Source organism: Enhydra lutris, unplaced genomic scaffold (genome assembly GCF_002288905.1).
Source record: "Enhydra lutris kenyoni isolate GAN:26980312 unplaced genomic scaffold, ASM228890v2 scaffoldscaffold10, whole genome shotgun sequence".
NCBI classification, from domain to species: domain Eukaryota; kingdom Metazoa; phylum Chordata; class Mammalia; order Carnivora; family Mustelidae; genus Enhydra; species Enhydra lutris.
Window position 1 is genome coordinate 26,828,114 of NW_019154094.1, and position 26,046 is coordinate 26,854,159.

The following is a 26,046-nucleotide window of genomic DNA, read 5'->3' on the forward strand; positions in this document are numbered from 1 at the left end:
ATCCTTAACTTAATGCAGCCCACTTAGTGTAAATATTGTTCCACTTCATGTTAAATGTAATAAATTTATAACCACATAATTCTGCTTACACACTTCTTTAAACTATTATTTTCATATATTGTACTCTACAAATGTCACGAACTGACAGGCAGTGTGTGTGTGTGTGTGTGTGTGTGTGTTTAAATGGTCAGTTGTCTTTTAAAGAAATTAGGAAAAGAAAAAAAAAGATGATTCTTTTTTTTTTTTTTAAAGATTTTATTTATTTATTTATTTGACAGAGAGAGATCACAAGCAGGCAGAGAGGCAGGCAGAGAGAGAGGAGGAAGCAGGCTCCCTGCTGAGCAGAGAGCCCGAAGCGGGGCTCGATCCCAGGACCCTGAGATCACGACCCGAGCCGAAGGCAGCGGCCTAACCCACTGAGCCACCCAGGCGCCCAAAGATGATTCTTTTAATGTTAACCCACGCAGTTGCCATTTCTTTCTTTCAGTAGACCTTAGTTTTCATTTGATTTCATTCTTCTTCAACCTAAAGAGCTATTTTGTTGTTGTTTTGGTTTTGGTTTGCCTTTTTTTTTTTTTTTTTTGGTTTCAGTTTGTTTTTGTCATTATTGTTGTTGTTTTTTAACCATTCCTTGAAGTTCAGCTCAACTGGTGACAGACTCAACTTTATATAGAAACCTTTTAGTTTACTCCCATTTGTGAAGGATATTTATCCTAGATATAGAATTCTTGACTGCCAGTTTTTTCCTCCCCAACTGCCTCCCTCCTTTCCTTTCTTCCTTCCTTCCCTCCTTCCTACATCTAACATGCCTTTTCCCCTCTCTGATCACATTAATTTTCTTTTCTTTTTCTTTGGTTTTCAGCAGACTAACTATGATGGATATTTGGGGCCATTATTTCTTCAGATATTTTTCTGCCCTCTTCCCTCTTTTCTTTCCCTCTAACATTCCCATAAGTCTAACTTATGTTAGACTTCTTAATATTTTCACACAGGTCACAGAGGCTCTGCTCATGTTTTCCCAGTTTTTGCTCCCTATTCTTCCGATTGAATAATTTCTGTAGATTTGCCTTCAAGGTCAGTAACACTTTCTTCTATAGTCCTTAATCTACTCTTAAGGCAACTTGATATATTTTTAATTATAGGTATATCTTCATTTTAGGTATACTAGAATTTACATTCTATTTGGTCATTTCTAACAGCTTCCACTTCTTTGCTGATAACACCTATCTGTCATTATCACCATCTTTTCCTTCAATTTCTTGATTGTATCTGTTATAGCTAGTTTAAAGTCGTTATCTGGTAACTCCAACATCTGTAACTTCTAATGACTGTTTTCTTGGTTATAGGTTACATTTTCTTGATTCTTCAAGTGTGCAATCATTTTTTATTATACCCTTGACATTTTAGACGATATGAGAGAGTCTTACACTATGCTGTATTCTTTGAGAGAATGTTGAATTTTATTCTAACAAACAGTTAAATTCCTGACACATATTTTGTATCCTACAGGCTTGGTTTTATGTTTTGTTAGGGTGGGTCAATTTCAGTTCTCTTCTTAGTTTTATGATGTAGCTTATGTTAAAAGATCTTGTTGTTATGGCCAAGTTATGTGCTTTCCTAGGTCTTAACTAAATGTCCAAAGTGGTCGGTGAGATATGTCCACTCTAGTTGGGCCAGGGGCCTTCTAATGCTATATAAACCATGGTAGCCACATTAATTGCTCAGCCCCACAAAAGTTACTTTTTGCAAGATATTCAGTGTCTTATCCTGTGCATGCATAGCCAGGACCTTAGCCAAGAGTACTAGTGTTGAACTCTTACCCTTCCCTACTTCATGCTGCTCTCTCATCTCCAGAATCCTGCCCTGAAAATTCTAGGCACTTCAACAGTCCAAACTTCAGTCTCTGCCTCTTCAGTTGAGCACATCTGCTACTCTATGTGCATTCCACCTACTTGCACTATGGTAGGGAAAGTGCTGCCAAGACAAGAGATAGAGCAAATGTATAGTTTATTTTTTGTGTTTTCCTACTTTCAAGAATTACAGTAGAGTTCTGCCTATTGTCCAATGTTGAAAAATAGCTTCCCCATTTATTTTGTCTGGTTTTATAACTATATATGAAGTAATGCAAGTACAGTACCATTTATTCCATTGTGACCAAAAGTAGAAAGAATTTTAAAAATTCCTTTACCACTGTCCTTCTAATCAAGAAGACATCAGAGATAACTTTCTTTCTCATCCCCTGGTATGGGGCAGATGAACCTAGAACAAAGGGTGACTTATCTTTGTGATTCAAATTTCACTTTATTTTAAGTTCATAGAAGAATCAGTAGTTTTGAAAGCAAGTCCTTTTTATGATAAGTACCAAAAAATTAAGATCACATTTAAGCCATAAATCACATATTAGGTAAAAATACAAAATTGCTTAAAAGTAGTGCTTGAGCTAATCACCCCACCAAATTAAATTTTGACAAGTGAGTAGGAAGGAAGTTTGAAGGGGATGTCTGACTATGGTTTAGATGCTGAAAGTTCATTAAAAAGGAATTTGGAGCATTATTGTCTTAGATAGTCCTAGAAAGATAGGGATGGTAGGATCTCCAGGTGATTTGGAGAAGAGTAGCAGAATAGATTTTTGCCCACTCTCCTAGAAGCACTCTAGCGGTTTTCAAGACTTAGGAAAAAATCTCTGCATCCAACGTGCCATCTAAGTATCAATAGCAGATGGAGAACTAGATGGAAAGACTCGAGTATTTTTCATCCTATGATGTATTTGGAGGACAACCTGGAGAGAATCCCTAACTTCCTCCAAATCTGAGAGAAGTGCCAAGGGCCAGCAAATAGGAGCAAAGCCCTTAGTCACAGTAAGTGGTGCCATTAATGGATGCTGCATGGACAATACAAGCTAGTGGCAATGGAGGGGTTACTAACTTTGAGAGAAGAAATAGTGAAAAATGAGATGATCCCCAAAGGCAATCAGGAAGTGCTAGCTAAGTGAAGAGCAGCAATGACAGAGGACTATCATGTACTGTATTTGCTCTCAGAGGGAAAGCCAAAGGGAATTGTATATAGCCTGAAAGCCTCTCTTTGAAGCTGGAAGAGACTGAGCTAACTTGAATTTGTAAGTTTGTTTTTCATCGTCATCAGAAACGTGGGCTCAAAGGCCTAATTAATATCAGTGATGGAAAAATAGGAATGTTATGTGTTTTGTTGTTCTGAACACATAGCCTTGCTCTATACCTCCATTCCCTCTACTCTCCTGAGAGCTGTAAGATGAGTTAGTTTACCAATGTAGTCTGTACTTTGGGATCCCTATTTAGAATGGCATTCTTCCTAGATAATGACCTCCATCACTCGCAGGGGTGGGTCTAGCAGCACTCGGTGACCTTGTTCCTTGGCCATAATGGATTATGTCAGAAATAGGTGATTCAATCTGGTCAATCCAATATCCTCACTCCCAAAGTTTGAATTAGGATTCAGTCATTAGGATTTCGCAGTTTAAGTTAGTGAGGGTTGTCTAAATCATCTAGGGAGGCCTGGTTGGCTTGTGGGAAAATGGAGAAATTGGGCAGCTGAGGGAGAGCAAAGCGGGCAACTTCTCCATCCCATTATCCTCCTCTGTATTATAGATATAATAATAATGTTATCTACCTCAGAGTTGTTTGGGGGTGGGTAAATATTAAAGAATATAAAGAACCTGGAAAGAATCCTGGGCTATAGTAAATGCTGAATGAAGACTTAGCAAGTATGTTTATTCTGAGTGATTTGTTCTTCAACTTTCTTGAGATATAGCTGAAGTATACAACACATGGCACATATTTAAAACATGTGGTAGTCAGCTTTGACTACATATTTACCCATAAAACTATCACTGGAATCAAAATAACCAACATCTGCATCAACCCGGAAGTTTACTCTTTCCTTTGTAATCCAACCCTCCCTTCACCACTATCGCCACACAAACACTGATCTTCTTTTTGTCATTCCCTGCAGAGGAGTTTGCATTTTCTAGAACTCAATCTAAATAGAAGCCTACAGAGTGTATTCTATTTTGCTAACTCCTTTTTGTTCAGTTCAATGATCTTGAGATTTATTCCTATTGTTGTATCAATAGTGCATTTATTTTTATTGCTTTCCATTGTCTGGCATAACATAGTGTGTTGATCTGTTCACCTGTTGATGGGTATTGGAGTGGTTTTCCATTATGGATAGCACAGATAAAGCTGTTAGGAACAGTTGTATGCAAGTTTGTGATTTCACCATTTGTGGGTTTAGCCTTTATCAAATTTAAACATTTTAAGGGAAAAATGAGAAATATCTTAAATAAAACTGTGATTAGAATATATATGGGGTGCCTGGGTGACTCAGTTGGTTAAGCATCTTCCTTCTGCTTGGATCATGATCTTGGGGTCCTGGGATTGAGCCCTGCATCTGGCTCCCTGCTTAGTGAGGAGCCTGCTTCTCCCAGTCCCTCTTCCACTCCCCCTGCTTGTTTCACTCTCTCTCTCTCTCAGAAAATAAATAAATAAAATCTTAAATAAAAGAACATAAAATTTGGGGGCACTTGGGTGGCTCAGTTGGTTAAGTGTCTGACTCTTGGTTTCAGCTCAGGTCATGATCTCAGGGTCCTAGGATTGGCCCCATGTTGGACTCTAAGCTTAGTGCAGAGTCTGCTTGTCTCATTCCCTCTGATACCTCCCTCCCAGCTTTTGAGCTCTCTTTCTCTCAAATAAATAAATAAAATCTTAAAAAAAAAAAAAAAAGAAAATACAACTTAAAAAAATACCACCCATTAGCTTGCAGAGTCAATTTTATCCTGTAACATACAAATTTACCTTTAAAGGACTAGTTGGTATCCAGATGGAGTTTACAACTGTCTCATCTTTATATTTGACTACTATGAGGTCTTTGATCAACTAAAATCTGCTGGAAAACCCTCTAAAGGAGAAAAAGACAGTAAGACAAGACACTACCCCCTTAACCTCTCAAAATTATATTGTAGAGATGAAGAGGCATACTGCCTTCCTGTAAATGTAGACTATTGTTTTTTTTAAAGATACTGAACTTTTAGTACATTTGCAAACTCAGTTTATTTTATTTAAAAAATCAATTCCAGGAATGGCAGTGTTGCTCTCTCACTCAAAACCTAGATATTTTGAGATACTTGGATGACAGTGATTGCAGTAATATAGAATGTTGTTTACTGAGTTTGTATTAGAAATTACTTTAAAATTATTTATTAATAAGAAGATATTGATTTATTGATTCTTACAGTACAGTAGCTTTTGCTAAATTCTTAATAATTATTTAAAATGATTATGCAAACTAATAGATATTATTGATGGAGGTATGACGATGCTTAAAACGAAGTCCTCTGTAATCAATATATTATGTCAGTAAAATTTACCCTAAATGTTAACATCTGGAAATGTTTCTCTTTTTTTTTGCATGCAGTTCTTTTCCTCCAGTTTTGTCCCATTCTTTGTCATCTTTTGGCTATGTCTCTGCTTTTGTAGTTCCAAGATGTTCTCTGCCAAGTAGGGCAGACAACTATAATTTCTTTCATACTGTACTTGGTCTTCTACCTACATCAGTGAGGGACACTTTTTTTTTTAAACCCAAGAGAGAGAAAGAAAAAAAAATCTTATCTTGATCATTCTTTTCTCTAGACCACCTCTCATGGGTCAGTCTTAAAGCAGGACATTTAAATAAACTGAACTTCAAATACAATTTCAGTTTAACAGGACTTTTGGATCCAAAGAGAAATTCTAACATTTGATCAGCTATTCACAAATGATGTCTTTGTATCCTTTAAAGAACTATAAAGCAAATAAAAAATTGTAAGCTGTTTTATTTGATGTTATCTCAGATAAAATAATTCTTTGAAGAGCCATAGAGACTAATTGGAAAAGAATATCAGTATATCCATGAATTAGGAAATTAATAAAGTTAAAACCACACAGGACCTACATAGGTAATGCCGCAGTGATCTAAGAATATAATTGTTAATGTATAAATTCTAAGGGGGGAAATGGGTTTTCCAGACAAGAGATAAGAAAATTTTAGTGGGCAGAGACTTACAAAAACAATGGTTGCATATGGGAGGGAATAGGTGAAGGTGACAAAGGGGGAGATTTCTCCTTTCACCGAGTAGATTGAAAATGTCATCTTCTTTGCTTTTTGGGGAAATAAAAAGTACCAGGTTCTTCTTCTTGAATTATAAGTCACATATTTAAGAAAAAACCCTGAGATTTTTTGTTATTGTGGAAGGTGGAAGGAAACAAAATCATTATGAATTTGTTCATTTCATACTAATAAGCGGCAGGGTTGGGATTTACATTCCGGCCTCATGGATCTTTAAGTAGGATCACTGAAAGGAAAACTTTCATCACTGCCAGCTCATTTCTCCCAGTTGCCAGCTGGCCCACTATGAGCGCATGGTGTCATTAGGATGGTCTGTTCCATCCCAGTGTACTTCGTCTTTGCAGCTCTTATCACGGTAGGAATGGAACCATCGTGTGGTTAATGGCCTCAGGCCGGTTCATGCAGTTCTGTAGGCTGGGCACTTTAGAACTTCTGGGTGCCTGAGGTGACTGTGTAAATATGTCAGCTTAGCTATGCTGAACTCTGTGTCCTAGAATTCCTTTCCTTGTGTATTTCCAGTTAGAATGGGCCACAGAAGATATTTTTGTAGGAGATTTGAAAGACCACCTTTCACTGGGAAGGTTAGAGTAGCCACTGGTATATTTTCTGCCGATTTGTTGCTCCGTACCTGCTGGCTCACTTCCTTGGTGTGGACAGCTGCCATTCTGCAACTTTCCATTTTCCCCTACATTTTTCTGTGGCTCCATCATCTCCTGGGTGGTTGTGTGTTTATCAGTGACCACCTGATGGTCAGGGGCACTAACTTTTCCTGTAGGACAGCCCCTTCATCAGGAGGGAGTGAGAACAGACACAGGTACTCCAGCTTATCCTGTCCTCCTCTACTTCACATGGACGCTTCTCTTCCCGACTACTCTCTCTTCCAACTTCAAGCTACATGAGAAGCAAAACCAGCAGCTTTCTAGAGTTTAACCAGCTCACCAGATTGTGTAAGGTCAAATCCTGGAGACAGATTCCTTACTGTATGAGCCTCCCAGCAGTTCTCCTCCTTGGTTGATCTCTGACTGAAAGATAGCATCCTTTACATTGCATCATATAAAAGGCACCGCCTCCTGTAGTCATGTAGTGCATGGCCTGGAGGCCGCCTCAGCAGCCTTGAAAGTCTGCATTCCCATAGCTTAAATGGCATAGAGACTAGAATCATTTGTTTCTTGTTTATTGCTCTAGTAATAGGTGGGAAAGTTGGCTCCCTGGACAAATACATTTGGGAAACACTGAAATCACTCTGTATCTCTGCGTTGAGATCCTACCACACTCACACAGTAAAGACTCTGTAAAGCTGTGCATGCACTAAAGTAACTTGTTCAGCCCAGCCTTCTTCAAACTTACTTGACAACAGAATTATTTTCTAGGTAGTGTCTGTTAGCAGAGCCCTGGACCTGGTAGTCTACAAACCACCTTTGAGAAACGCTGGGATACATTCTGATAATCTCAGTCATTTATCATTTGGCTCTCACCATTTCTAAGTGCCATCTGAGTACAGAGTTAATGTATCTTAAAATCCTATATAGGCAGTCAAAATGAAATGCAAACAGAGGATGTGATAATAAGAATATAGTGAAGAACAGTGTGTGCTGATATGCAGTGTAATTCATTCCAGCACTTTTCAGAAGATATTGAACCACAAGAGAAAGGCTGATGGCAGAGAACATATCCTGCATAGGAAAGACAAAGTGTATTGCACCATGATGATGAAAAGAGGAAACAGAGGAAATGTTTCTTCACTTCTCTCCATTCCTTTTCCCTCCTAGTGTTGAGTTAGAGGGTGAATATGTGAACAGTGAAAAAGGCAATGAGATCAGGAAGGAAAGGTATTGGATATTGAAAGTTGGAACCAGTTTAGCTTGACTGGAATGGAGGAAAATCAGGCTCAGGACAGTCCCCATACATCCTTTGTATCTTAACTAGGGCATTTACATGTCAATGAGCTATTTCAGGGGTCCAAGAGATGGTTTAGGGCCAGCCTTGACAAAATTGCAAAATATAGTAAACAAGGTTAATTTCTGATGTACTTATTTTCTCTTGATAAAGCAAAAGGTGGTTCTCAAGAGGAATCCTTTGGGTTGCCATAATGACTGGGCAGCATCACTATCATATGAAGGAGAGGAGCCCTGAGTACTAAACATGGTGTTGCACAAGGAAGATCCTGCATGATAAAAAAATGACCTACCATTCTTCACCATTGAGAAACACTGAAAGCCCATCACCTGGTTCCATGTATTTCCTCTTCTTTTTCAGTCATTTCCCACATGAGGACTCTCAACTAGGTGTGGATCTGATTAGCTGGTAAAAGTTATTGCAGACAAGCCATCAAAAGAAATGAAATCTTGCTATTTGCAACAACGTGGATGGAACTAGAGGGTATCATGCTTAGCGAAATAAGTCAATTGGAGAAAGACAACTATCATATGATCTCCCTGATATGAGGAAGTGGAGATGCAACACGGGGGGCTACGGGGGTAGGAGAAGAATAAATGAAACAAGATGGGATTGAGGGAGACAAACCATAAGTGACTCTTAATCTCACAAAACAAACTGAGGGTTGATGGGGGGAGGGGGGTTGGGGGGTGGGGTTATGGACATTGGGGAGGGTATGTGCTATGGTGAGTGCTGTGAAGTGTGTAAACCTGGTGATTCACAGACCTGTACCCCTGGGGATAAAAAATATATGTTTATAAAAAATAAAAAATTTTTAAAAAAGTTATTGCAGACAGATTGAATAAAACTCAACTTTCAAGTGTTCATTTACATTTCAAAAGAGGAAATAATCAACTCCAGAGAGTCTCTAACTAATTGATGCTCTAAGAGGAAAAAATATTAAAATATTTTATTAGAATAATAGTGTAGTCCTCTTATATGGAAAGAAATTTTGCAATCTCATCCTTCCCTTGTAATTTGCTCATTTCAAACTTTGTCCTCTTCTGTCTGTCCAGTCACAATAAACCCTTTCCAAGGAATTAAATATGTGTGGTTGATGTTACATCTGCACAGCACCAACCTTTAACCTTTGTACATACGTATTCATAAAAACAAAAGGCCGCCCTTGAAGAGAACTGGTAGATACATTACAGTGTGAATCATGTCTCTGTCAATGTAAAGGAAGTCTTAGCTGAACTATTAAACTCTCTGCAAAAAACAGGTGATCAGATACAGTAGCAGCCTCTGATCTTTCCTCTTGTCTACACATGGTCAAAACAAAAATATTTAATTTTCTTGTCTGGTTTATGGCATAATAATCCTTTTCTACATTACTCTTTCACACCTTGGGCTAAAAGCTCCAAAGGTAGTAGAGTAGGAGTAGCTGATGGGTTATAGCACTAGCTGTTTTACCTATGTGCATATAGAAGATCCTCTCTCTGAAATGTGCCATTACCTCCATCCTAAAGATGGAAACCTGAGGCTTAGTGGGCTTGAGTGTATGATGTGTTCCATGCAGAAATAGCAGAAGTCAGAATTGACCTCAGGTTAGTTTAGCATCTAAGCTCCTACTTCATTACCATACCCTGCAGTATATAGGTCTTTTCAGTTTGTTTTATAGGCTGTCCTTCATGGGTATGCATGTTCTAGATAGCTTGAGAGATGTCCTACATACAATGCCACATGCACATGGAAAGGTAGCCAGCAAAACATGACATAATACTCATCAGTGCCAGTGGAGATGCACATTCAGTAACTCTGCAGGAGTTTAGTAGGGAAGAGCTCAAAGTTGACAGAGACAGGGAAAAAGCCAGTGCTGGTTTTCAGACTTGATGTGTGACTGATAGTAGCCATAATTTATTTTTAAAAAGGGTGGCAGTCTTTTGTGTGACGATCTGGACTAGGCCCTGAGAATACAATGGTGTAGGGGTTGGACAGGGACCTTGTCTGTCCTGTGGCCCCTTCCTCCCCAGACCCTCCCCAGCATTTCACATGCCTATAGAATCTCCTGGATGTCTCATTAAAATTTAAGTTCACATTCAGGAGGTCTGGAATAGGTCTTCAAATTCTGCATTTCAAACAAGCTTGCAGGTAATGGCCAGCCTACTCCACAGACTGTAATTTGTGTAGCAAGACTCTAGAGGAGGGAGTGGATTGGCAAATGAAGAAACAAATGGTGAGCATATAGCTTTAGCAAAAAATAATTGAAGGTCCATTAAGGCATGTAGCCATCTATGCCAACCTTCAGCTCCTCTCTCCATGAACAGATAGGCTACCACTGTCACCTTCGGATAGCCTGGGTAGGTCTAAAATATTGGGTAAATCCCTTTGGCTTACCTTCTTCTAGATGGATAACATCTTTCCTTCTGTTGAACTGTTTTCCCTTACATATTTACAATCCAGTTGGTGGTACAACCTTTTTTCAGGTCATCACCTTTTCTATGACCATTCCCCAAATCCTAGCAACACTGATTTGATTTCAGCCGTACCCTGGTCTTCTTGGAATCAGCATGATTACAGAGCATTTCTAAATTCTGTGAATTTCTAATCTCATTTCTAATGTGCTTTCTCTCTCCTTCCTCCCTTTTCCCTTTCCTTCTTCTTCCTTCTTTCTTTCTCTATCCCTTCCATCCCTCCTTCCCTCTTTCCTTCCATCCATCCATCCATCCATCCATCCATCCATCCTTCACTCTTTCCATCCTTCTTATTTACTTACAGACTGTAACATTTGCGAATTAGTGGGGATTCTTAATATATCCCTCAAATGATGAGTTTGATGTCCCAGCTATGTCACTTATTAGTTGTCTGACTTTGGGCAAGTTATTCAATCACCCTGTGCTCTTCTCATCTATTAAATGGGGATTAATGATAGTATCTATGTCACAGTGTCATTGTAGGATTAAATGATTACTAAATGTTAAGTGCTTAGAACCATTACTAGGACATAGTAAATGCAATATAAATGTTTGTAGATATTCTTGGTGCTATATAATCGTCTCTTCCCCTCTTTGGGACAGCAAACTTTCTTTTTGGTTTGACAGTGCCGAAGTCCATGGCACTTATGCATGAAGTTCAATGTAGTGGTCATCTCTTATGTTCTGAGGAATTATATGGGAGACCTAAATATATATATATATATACACACACATATATATATGTATATATATATATTATACATAATATATAATATATATGTGTATATATATACACATATATGTCAGGTGATATGTGGGAGAGCTGTATATACATATACATATATATACATGTATATATGATAGAGACATATATAAGTCTTTAGCCCTCTGTGTCTTCTTATTCCTTGTCTTATCAAACTTTGGATACTTTTCCCTGTTTCATATCATTACCTTTCCCTCAGTCTTGTTATTTCATTTTCCCATAAATATCAATTTCATGACACATCAATTATTCCATGATGGCAAGGCAGTCATGCATGGAAGTTGTTTTTACTATTTTTAGGCCTCACTGTACATATTTGCTGCTGCTGCTGCTGCTGCTGCTGCTGATGGTTATTCCTACTAAGAGTGTTAACATTCAACAGGTATATAATAAAGGAATTCCATTTATAGCCATAACTGAATAAGAAGAACCAGATTTACCATGTCCCTCTCCCCAGTTGAAAACAACTAAAACAAGCAAGCAAACAAGCAAACCTGGACAACCATGGTGATCAGACTCTGGAGAACAAGCAGTTCAAGACAGTGACCCTTGATAGAAGTAAAACAAACAAGATGAGACCTATGATTGCTCCAGCCTGCTTTCCAGGAGGATTTTACAGGTTCATTGCAGGGTAGAGGAACTGAAACAGAGACTGACATATCACAGAGTTGAGGAGACAAATTTGGAGATCAGAGAATCCCAAACAGATAGAATTTATAAGGCAGAGTAATGGGTTAAAGAGAACTATACACAGAGCAAATGATTCCTTTCAATTGTTCAGCTAAGTATCACTCAGATCCACCATGAGCAAACTACTGGAGTTCAGGAAAGGCTATTAGAAAGGAATAGGCATAACAACACCTGGAACACACACAGGGTTAGGAAGAGTTTGTATTATCATCAGACAGAGTGAAAAGTCCTAATGTACTGGGCATCAAGTAAGTCTTCAGCCAAACCAATTGTTGAAACAAGCCACAAAAGGATCAAGCTACTTCTAAGTTGTCCCAGAAGAAAGATGAAAAATACTTAAAAAGCATCCTCCAGCATTCAAAGATGTAAAAAGACAATGTCTGGGATCCAATAAAAAATTACCATGCACACAAAGATGCAATAAACATAACCTGTATACACAGGACAAGAATCAATCATAAATATACTCAGAAATGCTGGAGATAATAGAATTAGTAGACAAGAATTTCAAGACAGTGATTAACGCTATATGCTACATATATTCCAAAAGGTAGAAGAGAACATGCACATAGGACAGACATGGAAGATCTATAAAAACATACATACATACATACATACAACAATTTAAATGTCTAGAGAAGAAAAGAATTATAGTGACTGGGATTAAAAGCATATTAAATACTAAAGAAGAAAAGATTAGTGATCCTGAAGACAGAGCAATAGAAGTTATTAAAAATACAAGATAAAGAAAAAATGAGGCAAAAAGAAAAAGAAAAAAAGGAACAGGGGATTACTGAGCTGTGAAATAACTTACTCAGTGTAACTTAGTGAAATGGAGGCTCAAAAAAAGATGAAGCGGGGAAACAGAAAAAAGTATCTAGGAGAAAAGAACACGTTACAAAATAGACTAAAAATTGGTAAATGACAACAGGCAATAGACATCAGAAATAATACAAACTGGTGCAACTTTTTTTAATATCAAGGGGAAAAAAATCAACCTCAAATTCTATACCACCAAAAGCATTTCTTTCAAACATGAAGTTGAAATAAAGACTTTTTCAGTCATACAAAAGGTAAGAGAGCTCAACTCCAGCAGACCTCCATTACAAACGTGCAGTACGATAATGTGTTAAGCATTTAATATGCTTTTCTTCATCTAATCCTTTCCAAACATACAGATACATGCTGTTGGAATCCTTACTTTGTGGAGTAAAAAGTTAAGGCTGTGAGATCCCAAAAAACACAGCATAGGATAGCCAGACTATAGAGTTTGCACTTATAGAGTTCAAGCCAATCTGATGGGCTGCATACTGAGTGAGTCGATCTATATGATAACACAAAACTATGTTATATGATGTTATATGATATCATATAACTATGTTATATGATATCATATAACTATGTTATATGATAACACAAAACTATGAAGACAGCAAAATGATTAGTAGTCATGAGGGGATGGCAGTGGGGCGATCAATAGGTGGGCTACTGAAGATTTTTAGGCCAGTGACTATACTCTGTATGATATCTTAATGATAGATATATGTTCTTATGCATTTGTCCAAACCCATGAAATATAGAACATCAAGAGTGAACCTTAACATAAGCTATGACTTCATGTCATTGTGGGTTCATCACTTGTATCAAACGTGCAGGCTGGTGGAAGACGTTGATCCTGGAAAAGGCTGTGTGTATGTGGGGACAGAGGTTATGTGGAATATCTCTGTACCTTCCCCTCAATTTTGCTGTGAATTAAAAACTGCTATAAAAAATTAAATTAAATGTTTTTTAAAGTCTGCTATCTCTATATTTGTTTCACTGGTCTAATTCCTAGTTTGCAGCCAGGGAATAGTGTGTTTTGACATTTGGCAGGAGGTGGTGAATTCAGGTGTTGGGGCATCTGGGTGGCTCAGTCAGTTGAACATCAGACTCTTGGTTTCAGCTCAGGTCAGGATCTTAGGGTTGCGAGTTAGAGCCCTGCATCAGGCCCCACACTTGGCGAGGAATCTGCTTGAAATTCTCTTCCCCCACCCTGCCCCTCTCCTGCTTATGCGCATGCTCGCAGCACATGTGCACTTTCTCTCTCTTAAATAAATAAACATATCTTAAAAAAACAAAAAGAAATCCAATGTCCAAAAAATGCTTTTGGCAATTAAGCTATTAATGTTATTATCATTTTAAAGAGCTCATATTTACTAATGATCTTTGTTACAAGAAGAGATATTTAAAGAAATCCTTTTCTTATGTTTTAGACAGTAAAGATACAGTACAAATTTTAGGCAACACAGTATAAAATTCTAGATAATCACTTATTGCATATATACAATCATGGTCATTTATCTTATTAAAATAATAATAGCTATAAACTTTTTGAAATATTTAAAATTGAAAAAGAAAAAGACTCAAAGCACTCCTTAAGCTTTTCAGTAGAAACTTTCAGAATAGCAGTGAAAGATTAAACTTATATCTTTTATAAGTTATGGGATTTTAGAATCTCTGTTAACAGTTTCCTTTGTTTTTCATTTAGAAAATTTCAAAAATGCTATCTGTGAGCAGGTTAATGGTTAAGCTTTTTTACTGTTATTTGACTCAATTTTTCTAAACACTATTAAATTGGAAGTACTGTAAGAAAGGTTTGAAACTCAATTTGTGTCCAGTTGTATTAATCAATCAGTGGTAACTTCATCGTACATGCTGAATCTCAGTAAGAATTTGTGCAAAAATATTGTTAAAGTATTGCATCACAGGAAAAAATCCATAAGCTTATATCACTGAAAATATAACTTCCATACAAAAGTTTACAGTTTTAATAACTTGAAGTTTCTGAAAACTTCATTGAAATGAAAGGTTTAATTGAATGATAAATATTTTGAGTAAAGACTTTCACTATGTGTCTTATAAATGACCAGACAATGCCTAAATGTACTGCAGACATCTCTCAGGTATTGGCAGATCCTGAAATAATTTTATAGGCAATAGAAATAGAAAGTTACAAGGTAGGATGTGAGCAGGATCAATTACAGCAGCTGTGATACAATGTGGAAAAGGACTGCTAACCCTGTCTTAAAAAAGAAAATGAATAATCTGTAAAGAAGGACATACATTCCCTCATTAATATTAAGTGATGGGAAGCCTAATTTCGAAAGAATATATGAACTTTAAGAGAAACTTCAAAAGTGATAAAAAGGAATAACTAGTCATAGGGATAAATGTGTTTTTACATTTCTAAAAAGTCAAATCATTTAAAAATCTTAATGATGAAGTGATAGTTGATCTAAACCTTTCAAAACCCACATACCTTTTTCTATAATTAGTTGTAGAACTTTGGGAACATATCAGTAATCTGATGTACATGAAAAGTGAAAGGAACAATTAACATTAAATGGCATATTCAGACGAATTATCTTTATCTTTGTGGTATATCTATATTTATCTTTATATAATACCATTGGGTACAGCATTTTGATTTCCTGAGGTCTTTTATAGGTAAGGGAGAATACCAGAAAATAAATCGGGGCGGGGGGAATCAATATTACAGCACTTGCTTATTTACTAATTCTACCATATTTTCATTTATTTGGTTTTTATACCACTCAAAAATAGTTGTTTATGTGTTGTATTTAGTAATTATGCTATTTGAGTCAGTACTACTTCTTAAAAAGTTGGTGATCTATAAGGGGGAGTATGTTTGGGGTTTTAAATTAAATGTAAAAATAATAGTAAATTATAGTGAATGGTTAATTTAATGCTGTGATTTCCTTGCATCTCAGTAAAGCATTCCAAATAGAATCTAAACAAATCATTTCAACTTGTATAGAAATACTATAAAAAGACACTCATTGTATGAAGTCTGTATGATTGCAGTGATTAAAGATGAATTACAGACAATGCGTTAGGTGTGATTTTATATACTTGTAAAGTGAAAACAAAATGTAATTATTTTTAAATTAGAGTGTAAAATTTTACATATCTTAATTAATTTAGTTTTATGTCAGTTGACAACAATATGCTCCGGTAGCCTATGGTGATATGAAACTTGGGAAAATGAGTATTTTGAAGTTGAAGGTTTTTCCTCTTAGACAAAACACAGATACTTCAAACCTCTGAGCACTGTTTAAATGTGCCCAGTGACTCTCATCCCACTTGTCGGGAATAGCTCCTGTAGCATTTTGTTTATTTCTATCACTCTTCTATATATTTTTTTCTCCGCAATGCCTGATTTCCTGCTACTCTCAACCCTCCTACTTGGCCCAATCAAAACTTAGTCCCATGAGGCAATTGGTACTGGTGGATGATCTAATATTGTGGACAGCTAGAGCTTATGTGCAGCTTATCACATCATGGGACTCCAGGGGAGAAATGTGTGTTTTCTGTTTCCTTCTTATCAGAACAAGACTTGGGGCCACCTGATATCAGACCCTAGATTTTACCTCCCCTACAAATCCAATTTATTCAATCTATTTTAGACTTAAGCATTCCACATCGTCCTCAACACCTCACTGTACTTTATGACAGATAAGGGGGAAAATTCAAGGCACTGTTGATGAAAATAAAACAACAAAGTCTGCACACACAAATCTTGCCAGAGGAGTGAATTTAACCATTTTAAAATGTGGAACTCATCCACTTAAACTTTTCAAAGCAACTTGTTTATATAAATGATGGAGTAAGGTGCATTTATTTTTATTTCTAAAAATTGTCCGATAATTTGCATCTATGCCCTTTTCTCTACTGTTATTAAAGTATTGGAGGAATAAAATTCCATTTGCTTCTATTCACAGAAGACTGTCATATTCAGATAATGGCACAATTCAGAATTTATCAAGTGCCAGGAGATTATAAAAGTTAATGGAACAAAATGGTATTAGCATGAGATTTTGGGAAAATCTCATGAGATTTGGTACAGTAACTTCACAATTAAATTACCGTGTCACTACTGTATGTGCAAAGAGAAGTGGGGCATTTGTGAATTCCATATTGATAGATCTCATGAATGATCTAGAAATGAAAACCTCCTTTGTTTAGATAGCTGTGAATCTTTTTGGAGTGTTGCTTTCTCTTTCACTGTACAAATATTCAAAGTGAAGGACACAGCAATGTAAGTCAACTAAGCAGATATTTTAGGAGAGCTTTCTTTAATTCAAAACACACAGTGTTCTAAAAGAAAAGATGGGTTTGGGGATACAAATGCTATTACCAGAATTTCATGTCAGATTTGTGTTATTTTCTTCACTAAAACTCTCCCATAAATAGGCTGACTCTTGTAGAATTCCTTCGTGATGTTCGAGGAACTCTATTTTCCTCCTGGGCACTCCACGCTAGTAAGCTGTGTAGGCTAAGCTGCTTCTGAATGACTCCTAGGTCCCTTCCTCCAGTTCTCATCCTAACTGAAAGCCTCAGTTCCTGTCTTCACTTTCTTGGTAGGTGTCCAGGTGTCATCTCAGACCTAGTGTCCCCCAACTAGCTCCTTACCATCTCTGGGAAGAGGTTACTAATTATCGGAGGGATTAGCATGTGAAATTAATGAGACAAGGAGGTCTTAGCTCTGTGTCTGGCATAGTGGAACTTCCTAATAACTATTGATCCATGCTATCACAAGTAATAATAAATACTGTTGGCTCTAGTGGTTCCTCCTGTGTTCCCTGTTGTATCTATGTTATCTTCCTTAATCACTTGACCTCAAAACCTGGAAGTCATTTCCATTCCTTTGTCATCCTTACACAGGCTGTCTGACTTGGTCACAGATTCATGTACACACTATCTTTTGGGAATTTCTTTTTCTCTTATCAACTGTCATCCTTTAAACTCTTGCTTTAAATATTGCATAAGCTATTATCAGTCCCTACTCCTTGTTGACAGAACATCTTTCCCACTTTGGAGGCAGAACTGCCATAGACTCACAGTCCCATCCTCCTTTGCACCCAGTGCAGAGTCATATGACCCACTCCTGCCTATGAAATGACAGGCTTTTAGGAAGGGTACTCTTCTGTTTAAAAAATAAATTTAAAAATAAGTAATTAATAGAAACAAATAACAAAATATTTTAAAATACCAAAATAATGAGAAACTATATAAAAAAGACTTTAGTGGAAACTTCCATTGTTTTCTTCACTAGAAGTTGTCACACCTACATGTTATCCTGGAACTGCTACGGGAATCCTGATACTAGGCAAAAAAGTACCACTTTTATAGAGGATGAATGGGCTGGGCGGGGGTTGGGTGGGGATAGATGGAAGTCATCTGGATCTTGATTTTATTTTATTCCTTTCAAGCTTACATGGACGCTAGAGTCTAAATTGGTTCTCTACCTCGTCTGCTTGACTCTTCTTTTATTGTTCCAAACTACCCTATACATTGCTGCTAAATAGGACTCTTTAAACTTCCCATTTTTTTCTGTCTTAGTCGTGATTAAACAACTTTAATAGTTTTTAGTTTCCGTAATAATGGTCTTCAAAAGGGGTTGGGTAAGCAGAATAACCCAATGGATCAGGTGAAGAAACCATAAAAATTATATATTAAGGAGAGAAATTAAACTTTGCTAGTATTTTCTATATTAGTTATCAATGGCTTTCTTACTAGTCCATTTATCTGATGGTCGCATATCAGACATGAGGTAGGAATTCTATATGGGGGATCTATTGACAATGCACCCTCACTTGTTCAATTGCTTTCAGCATAATTTGAGATATTGAATGTAATCGGAGCTTGGTTAAGTGGATTAGTGAATTATATAATTTAGCTTTTTTCTAAACTAACTCTAAAAAGTGGCTTAGAGTGGTTTCTGTTAAGCTATATTACCTGAAGATAGTATGGTTATGCAGGCACGATTCCACCATTCAGCACATCCACTCTTTTTCAGTCTCACTGTGAGGCAGAAACAATAATGTAATCACTTTCAACATGAATCAGCCAAAAAACTCAGAATTATCAAGAAGGCAATTTAAAATATTAGTTCATATTCACTATTATTAATGATAATAATTATCACCACCTCTTGAGACAAGAACGCCTTGAGATATTAGCTCATGATAGAAGTATATGTGTGAACTATGTAAATAATTATGTATACATTCGGGGCACAAGCTCAAGACTGTGATTCTCTAGTTCAGATTTAAATGAGAATAAATTGGACAATTGTACCTACAGGACAGTAACTTCCTTTTGCTGATGGGCTAAATCCTGCTTTTTCTTCAATAGTGTAAAATAACTACAAATAAGTGCTCTCATTATTAAATGCTTAATTGTATGCCTGGCACTGTGCTAAGCCCTATACCTCGTAGCATTTATTTTGTTCAATACTCCTTGTAAGTAATTTTGTAAACTGAATATTATTCCCCATTTTTACAGATGAAGAAACAGATGTTAAAAACTTTCCCAAAGGTACCTTCCTAATAAGTTAGAGAACTGGAATCCAGTCTACAGTTAAGCCCCACCAACTGCTTTAAACTATTCTTTTATTTTTTTTTAAAGATTTTATTTATTAATTTGACAGACAGAGATCACAAGTAGGCAGAGAGGCAGACAGAGAGAGAGGGGGAAGCAGGTTCCCTGCTGAGCAGAGAGCCCAATGTGGGGCTCGATCCCAGGACCCTAGGATCATGACCTGAGCCAAAGACAGAGGCTTTAACCCACTGAGCCACCCAGGCACCCCTAAACTATTCTTTATTTTGATATAACTATCTCAACTCTCATGATACCTAGGGGTGGCAACAAACAATCCAAATACACACACACACACACACACATATATATATGTATGTATAAAGTAAGGAAATTAAACTAAGCATATACTATGTATCAGAGAGCATGCTAGGTATTTGAAATACTTTATAATAAACATTTTCAGTAATTCTTTTAGCTAGTTGGCATTATCCCCTATTTTTTTTTTCAGATGAAGAAGATGCCACATCTTCCATCCCACTGTAATCTTACCTCCTCCTGAAATTTATACACAAACAGTGCCTACCACATTTTTTTTCCATTTGATTGTCTCCTTCCTTGTGACATAGTTTCAGTAGCTGGTTTTCCTCATCAAAGCCAGTGTGATGTAATGGGGGAAAATGGATTTGGTTCCAGGCTGACCTGACATCTCATCACCGTGCCTCACCCACAAATGAGTCATCTTGGGTAAGAAACCATGGTTCCTTCACATGTAGAATGGATAAAAAAGACATTCTTCTGATGAAGAAACCCTAGCATAGTGAACTTGCATGTATATGTATTCATGTGAATGTCATTTTCTCCCCTGGTGGGTATCTCACTGCAGCTAGACTGCAAATTCCTTGAGGCTGAAGTGTGGATGCTTTGCTATTTTGTTTCTCTCATAATATTACAAATATAAGTCTGCTCAATGCATGTTGATGCAATACTGTCACTAGCTCCCAGATTCCTCAAATCTCCATTGTTTTGTTTTGTTTGGGGTTGGTTGTGAAGCAGAACAATGTATATGCCCAGAATTTGTCCCCTTGACCAGCATATGATTATCTTTGTGAAGGTTTTCATCAAAATATTATGTCGAAATACACATGGTATTTCTAAGAAAGAGCTCAATTAGAATGAACCATTCTGGGGTTGAATAACCGAAGTAGCTGCTTTGAAATAGAAAGCCTATTTACTTAGCCACTGTGGGACTGTCCAGGGCTATCATCATGAGTGACATTGATGTACTGCGGGTATCTTGAACTTGTGCCCACTCCTATCTGGGCAATTTTTAGTCAATACCATGCTTGTGAAGTATGGAAGTTAAATTCACTGTGTCAGTAAGAAAATATTTTTATTAGGTCATCAGCAAAGTGTAAAGGGGCATATTTGGATTCCTGCAAAATAGGGATCCCTCTCTTCAAACTCCTCAAATAATAGATCTGAAATATGCTGTAAGTCTCAAAATCCCCCATGTTATCATTACTGTACCAAAATAGGGAGCTCCATCTTGGAAAACAAAAAAGAATTAAATGGTTAAGCAGTATCATTGTCTAGGCATTCTTTTGGAATAGTAGCCGTTTCAGGCTGAAGTTAGGAATTGGTGTCACCAACAAGACTGAAAGTTCTTACTCATAAGAGAGTCTCAAGTTTAAATAAACCAACAGAACTCCAGTGTAGGCATTCTTCTGGCATAGTAACAGTTCCAGGCTGAAGTTGGGAATTGGTGTCACCAGCAAGACTGAGAGTTCTTACTCAGAAGGCAGTCTCAAGTTTAAATAAATGAACAGAATCCAATCAAGATCTTTTATAATTTAAAGAATGACTATACGGGGGAGCCTGGATGGCTCAGTTGGTTGAGTGTCTCACTCTTGGTTTTTGGCTCAGGTCATGATCTCAGGGTCAGGAGATTGAGTCCCACATCAGGCTTCACACTCAACAGGGAGTCTGCTTGAGATTCTCTCCCTCTTCCCCCGCTGTCTCTCATAAATAAATAAATCTTTAAAAAAAAAAAATCACTGTACAAAATAGCTCCCAGCACCCAGAAAATATGTGAGCCTGGAGATCTCCCAATCTTGCAATTCGAATTGGGAATATATATTGTGGCTTTAACTTGAAAGTTGTGATCAACTTCTTTGCATATCTAAGAACTGCCTGTAAGTTATATAAAAGGGAAAAAGTAAGTAGAGCCTGAGTTTTTGAAGGTAAGTACCAATTTGATGACTTTTTATGATTTCATTATTGTTTCTTTGAAAACTGACTATTTCACTGGTACTCTGTCCTGGGGGCTATAAGACGAGGGTAGTCAGTGTAGCAGTGGGTACCTCTGAAATTATACAAGCATTTATTTCCTTTCTAGAGTTTTCCATGTTACACAGAGTTCCCTTTTCCCACACAAAGACATATCTGTCAATCCTGGAGGTCTGTGGGAGAAACTTGTGGGAGTCAGATACAGTCAAGCTTCAGGAAACTAACATTTTCTGGTTCTTCTGATTGGTATGGACATCTCCTACTTATGAACAACTTTTGCTCTTTATCAGTGTTGTACAATAAAAATAAACCACAGCAGTGTGCTGCCTGAGTTGGGACTGGGTAGAATCCTGCAGTTGAGCTGAGTTCACTAGCAAATCCATACCTCATGAATCCTTTCTTTAGAGAGAATCGTCATCTTTTCTTTGTCATGTTTTGTTATAGGAGTTAAACATAATGGAGTTTTGTTGTTTTTTGCTAGTCTCTGTGGGGCTGGGGGGAGGGGGCAGGGAAAGAGAGAGAGAGAGAAAGTTCATTGAAGAGTAGAGTCCCTACCAAGAGGTAATAGTTTATCTATTGCTAATTATTCCCAGACCACCACCAGTAAATCAAATATTCTTCCTCAAGTTACAGAAAATTAGAATGACTTAATAATAATATCTAAACTTAATAGGGAATTTTATAACTCATGCTTTTAGGTATTTAATTTTAAAATAATTGCTTTGGTGTTCCAGGATTTAGAACCACAAAGAGAGTACCAGCTCTTCTTAGAACCGTAGCTTCCTGCTCTAGGAGTAGTCCAGTGAAGCTGGAATGCAGTTACCCTGTTAAGTGTTTGTTTTCCCTATTGTATATTCTGCATTATGGCTACATTTCAGCTGTTAGTTTTCCCCAAGGAAAAAGCAGCAAGCAAAGAATATGAATAAATAAATGCTCAACATCTTGCATGTCCAAACTTTATTATAATTTCTTGCAATGATGATAGACATTTTGCAAGCTTTATTTAGGGAGATTTTGTCATTCCTTGGCATAACCATATGCTATAGTGGATATTTGAAGGTGCCTCTATTCCTGCTGGGATATGGCTTGAATACTAACTTAAATAATGATTGTGCATTTCATAAACTGACTTAAAAATATGATTCTTTAAATGGAATTCCACTAGTCATGCACTCAATGAAAATTTACAAAAATAAAATTCAAAACAGTAACATTTGTCATGTTATCTTTTAATCAGTAATTACTTTGGTTTTTATATTTTTTCTCCATAAATCACATGGCATACTATAGCTTTAAATTAATCTCTTCATCTTTATTTAAAATCCCATTCCATTTTATTTCTCTTAGTTCCTCTGCAATATATCAATTTGTAGATACCTAAAATTATTGTTAAGGCATTAAACTCTTTTGATTGTATACTTCCCAGTATAAAGATTAGAATTGTGTGCTTTTATTACTGTGGGATATGGTTCAGTAAATCAAAATGTGAAATACATTCCAAATATATTTATTACATGATGAATTTTTTAAAGCAATGTGTTTTCATGGGGGGAAAATTTAACTTCCACATTTGGACAAGCCTGTGTTAGAATCCTGGTTCTGTAACTCCCTCACAAAGGTTACTTTTTAATATTGGGCAAGAAATATGAACTGTCTGGCCCCCTACTTTCTCATAGCCATACTTAGATGCAAATATCCCTATACCTACATTTTCTTAAATGTTATGGATTCCCTTTATTATATTCAAAAAGAAAAAAAGGAGGTTGATGGGATATGGAATCAGAAGTTCCAGGTTTGAGTCCAAGTTCCAGGATATTCTAGGTATGTGGTTGTGCATAAGAGTTAGTAGCAGACCTGAGACCACTGTCCTTAGAAATTCCTGCTTGAAATGTTGGCCTTTGGCTGGCCTCTGGAAACTTGGATTTGGGAAGGGATCCCACCACCCTAAAAGATAGGAGTGACTGGCTGTGCCTAGATTGTTTGTATAAACAATGTGGTTTATGCCAAACACCCGTTTTCCTTCAGCGAATCTGGACGCTTGGTATGTGCCGGGCAGAGGATGCTTACATAACCCACCCCCACTGAAAACCTTGGGCACTGAATATCTCCTGACCTTTCCCAGAAGACAGCATTTCATACATGTTGTCATGACTCGTTGCTGGGAAAATTAAACATATACTGTGTGATTTCACTGGGAAGGAACTCTTGGAAGCTTGCATCTGGTGTCCTCCACATTTCATCCGTGTGTCTTTTCCTTTGCTGATGTTGCTTCATATCCCATACTGTAAGAATCAGCCATGACCATGATGATGTGCTAAGTTCTGGGAGTACTCCTAGTAAATCACTGAACCAAGGGTGGTCTGGGGACCCCGACCAGGGATCTTGAACAAGTTCATAAGCTTCTCTGGGTTCATCCTCTCTTCTGTTACATGTGTATGATGCTGCCACATCTCCCTTTCTGGGTGACCGTGAAGTTAAAATGTGATTGTGTACATCTGCAAAATATCCGATGTAAGTAATTTGGTGTCGTTCTTCTTATCACTGGCATTCTTGTCATTGCAGCCTTATGTTAGACCTCTTTCTGGAGCTTTGGGATGTACTTTCTTGATGCACTGTAAGGGGAGAGGAGAAGCATCCAAGTCACTCCTTCTTCTCAGTGTGGCCCTGCTGTTTCCATAATTAGCCTGTAAGAGACTATGATAAAGCTGAAAGGACTTACTCTGGGTTCTTGGGTGGCTCGGTCAGTGAAGCCACTGCCTTCAGCTCATGTCATCTCAGGGTCCTGAAATCGAGCCCCCCATCAGGCTGCCTGCTCAGCAGGGAGTCTGCTTCTTCCTCTGCCTCTTCCTCTGCCCCTCCCCCTTGTTTGTGCAACTGCTTCTCCCCCACTAGCATCTAAGAATTGTTTGGTTGTTTTGTTTTGTTTTTGCCTGCTTAACAGGCTATCAGTATCATCCTTATTGATGATCCTGATTTATTTTCATGGGGAGAATAAGGTTGCTTAATTTCAGGGAAGGTAGGTTTCTACCTTCATCCTCAGTCCAGAGGATGGATCCTGGTTGGCCATAACAAATCATGATCAAGTCACCTCATTCCTCTTGACCACTGATGGGTGTAAGAGTTGATAGGTGACTATGTTGTGATTCATGAGATGAAAAAGTAATATCACCAAGGAGTGTTTCCCTTCTGACATAAGAAGATAAAACTTCATGAGGCAAAAGCCTTTTCCCCCTTGACTCTTTTTTTTTCCTGCCAAGAACGTGAATATGATGACTGGAGGCACAGTGGCCATTTTGCATCCATGAGGACGCAGATCAGGAAAGTAAGGATGTCAGAGCAGAAGGATGGAAAGACCTTTGCCTTTAATGGAGCCATGGAGCATCATGATATTTCCTTACTGAGATACAGTATTTCCTTTTGAAATACCGATTTATGGATATTCAATACATGTAGCAGTATTTATAGTATATCAGTACTATATAAAGCCTGTTAATAAATAACCCTGGGAATCAATGAACATGTCAAATCCAAAGCAAACATTTGCATATGTAGGAATCTGAACCTTGCTGTACAACTGTCCTTGGTCTGAGTCCTAAAGCAGACTTCTTCTTGGATTATTACAAGGAAAACAAAGACTTTTAGAATAAGAGCAGCAAACCATATTCTGGAATATAGCCTCTAATAGAAATGATCATTCTGTTTGTATAATTTCTGTTTACAAACTACGATTACCATTGAGTGTTTGGGGTCAGTTTTTTTTTTTTTCCAGGCAGAAATAGTGATGACAGAAAGCAGTTTTTTTTTTTTTTTCCTCTGCCAAAACTTGGGAGAAGATCACATGGTATCTATAATAAGAAACTTTAGGTGACTCACTTCAAACTCATATCTCCACTAGCTGCAGTAAACACCTGCTGTCTTATTTGACACTGCTTGTTAATAAGTGGAAAATTTTTAAAGTATCTGTATCTTAGCATAACTGCTTAGCTGGCTTCGAATTCATGAATAATTGATGACAATTTTGAGTTGAAACCTATCGATGGTGCACAGTGGCATAGTTGGCTTTACACTCTCCTCTTTCCAAAGTATTCATTTTAGTGTCTCATTAACTTCCGAAGAACCCAATGCCACTTCTCTTTCACTAAATTGATTGATTAATGGATAACTGTAAACTGCATTTCCAAAGGAATCCCAAGTGTCCTGTGGTCTTTTATGAATTTTGCCGCAGAATGTAGCAGAGAGTTTAGGAGAGGTACATCCCTAATTTCCAGAAACATCGTCTTTATGCAGAGATAGACAACAGTGGCCAAGGCCCAGTTAGCATTGCATGAGGTCACTGTTGGTGGCCCTGGCACCTCCAACATGAATGTGCCTGCATGGCTCTTTCATCATCAAATTTTCCCGTTTTCCCTACATCTTTGGCCAGTGTTTGTGAGTTGT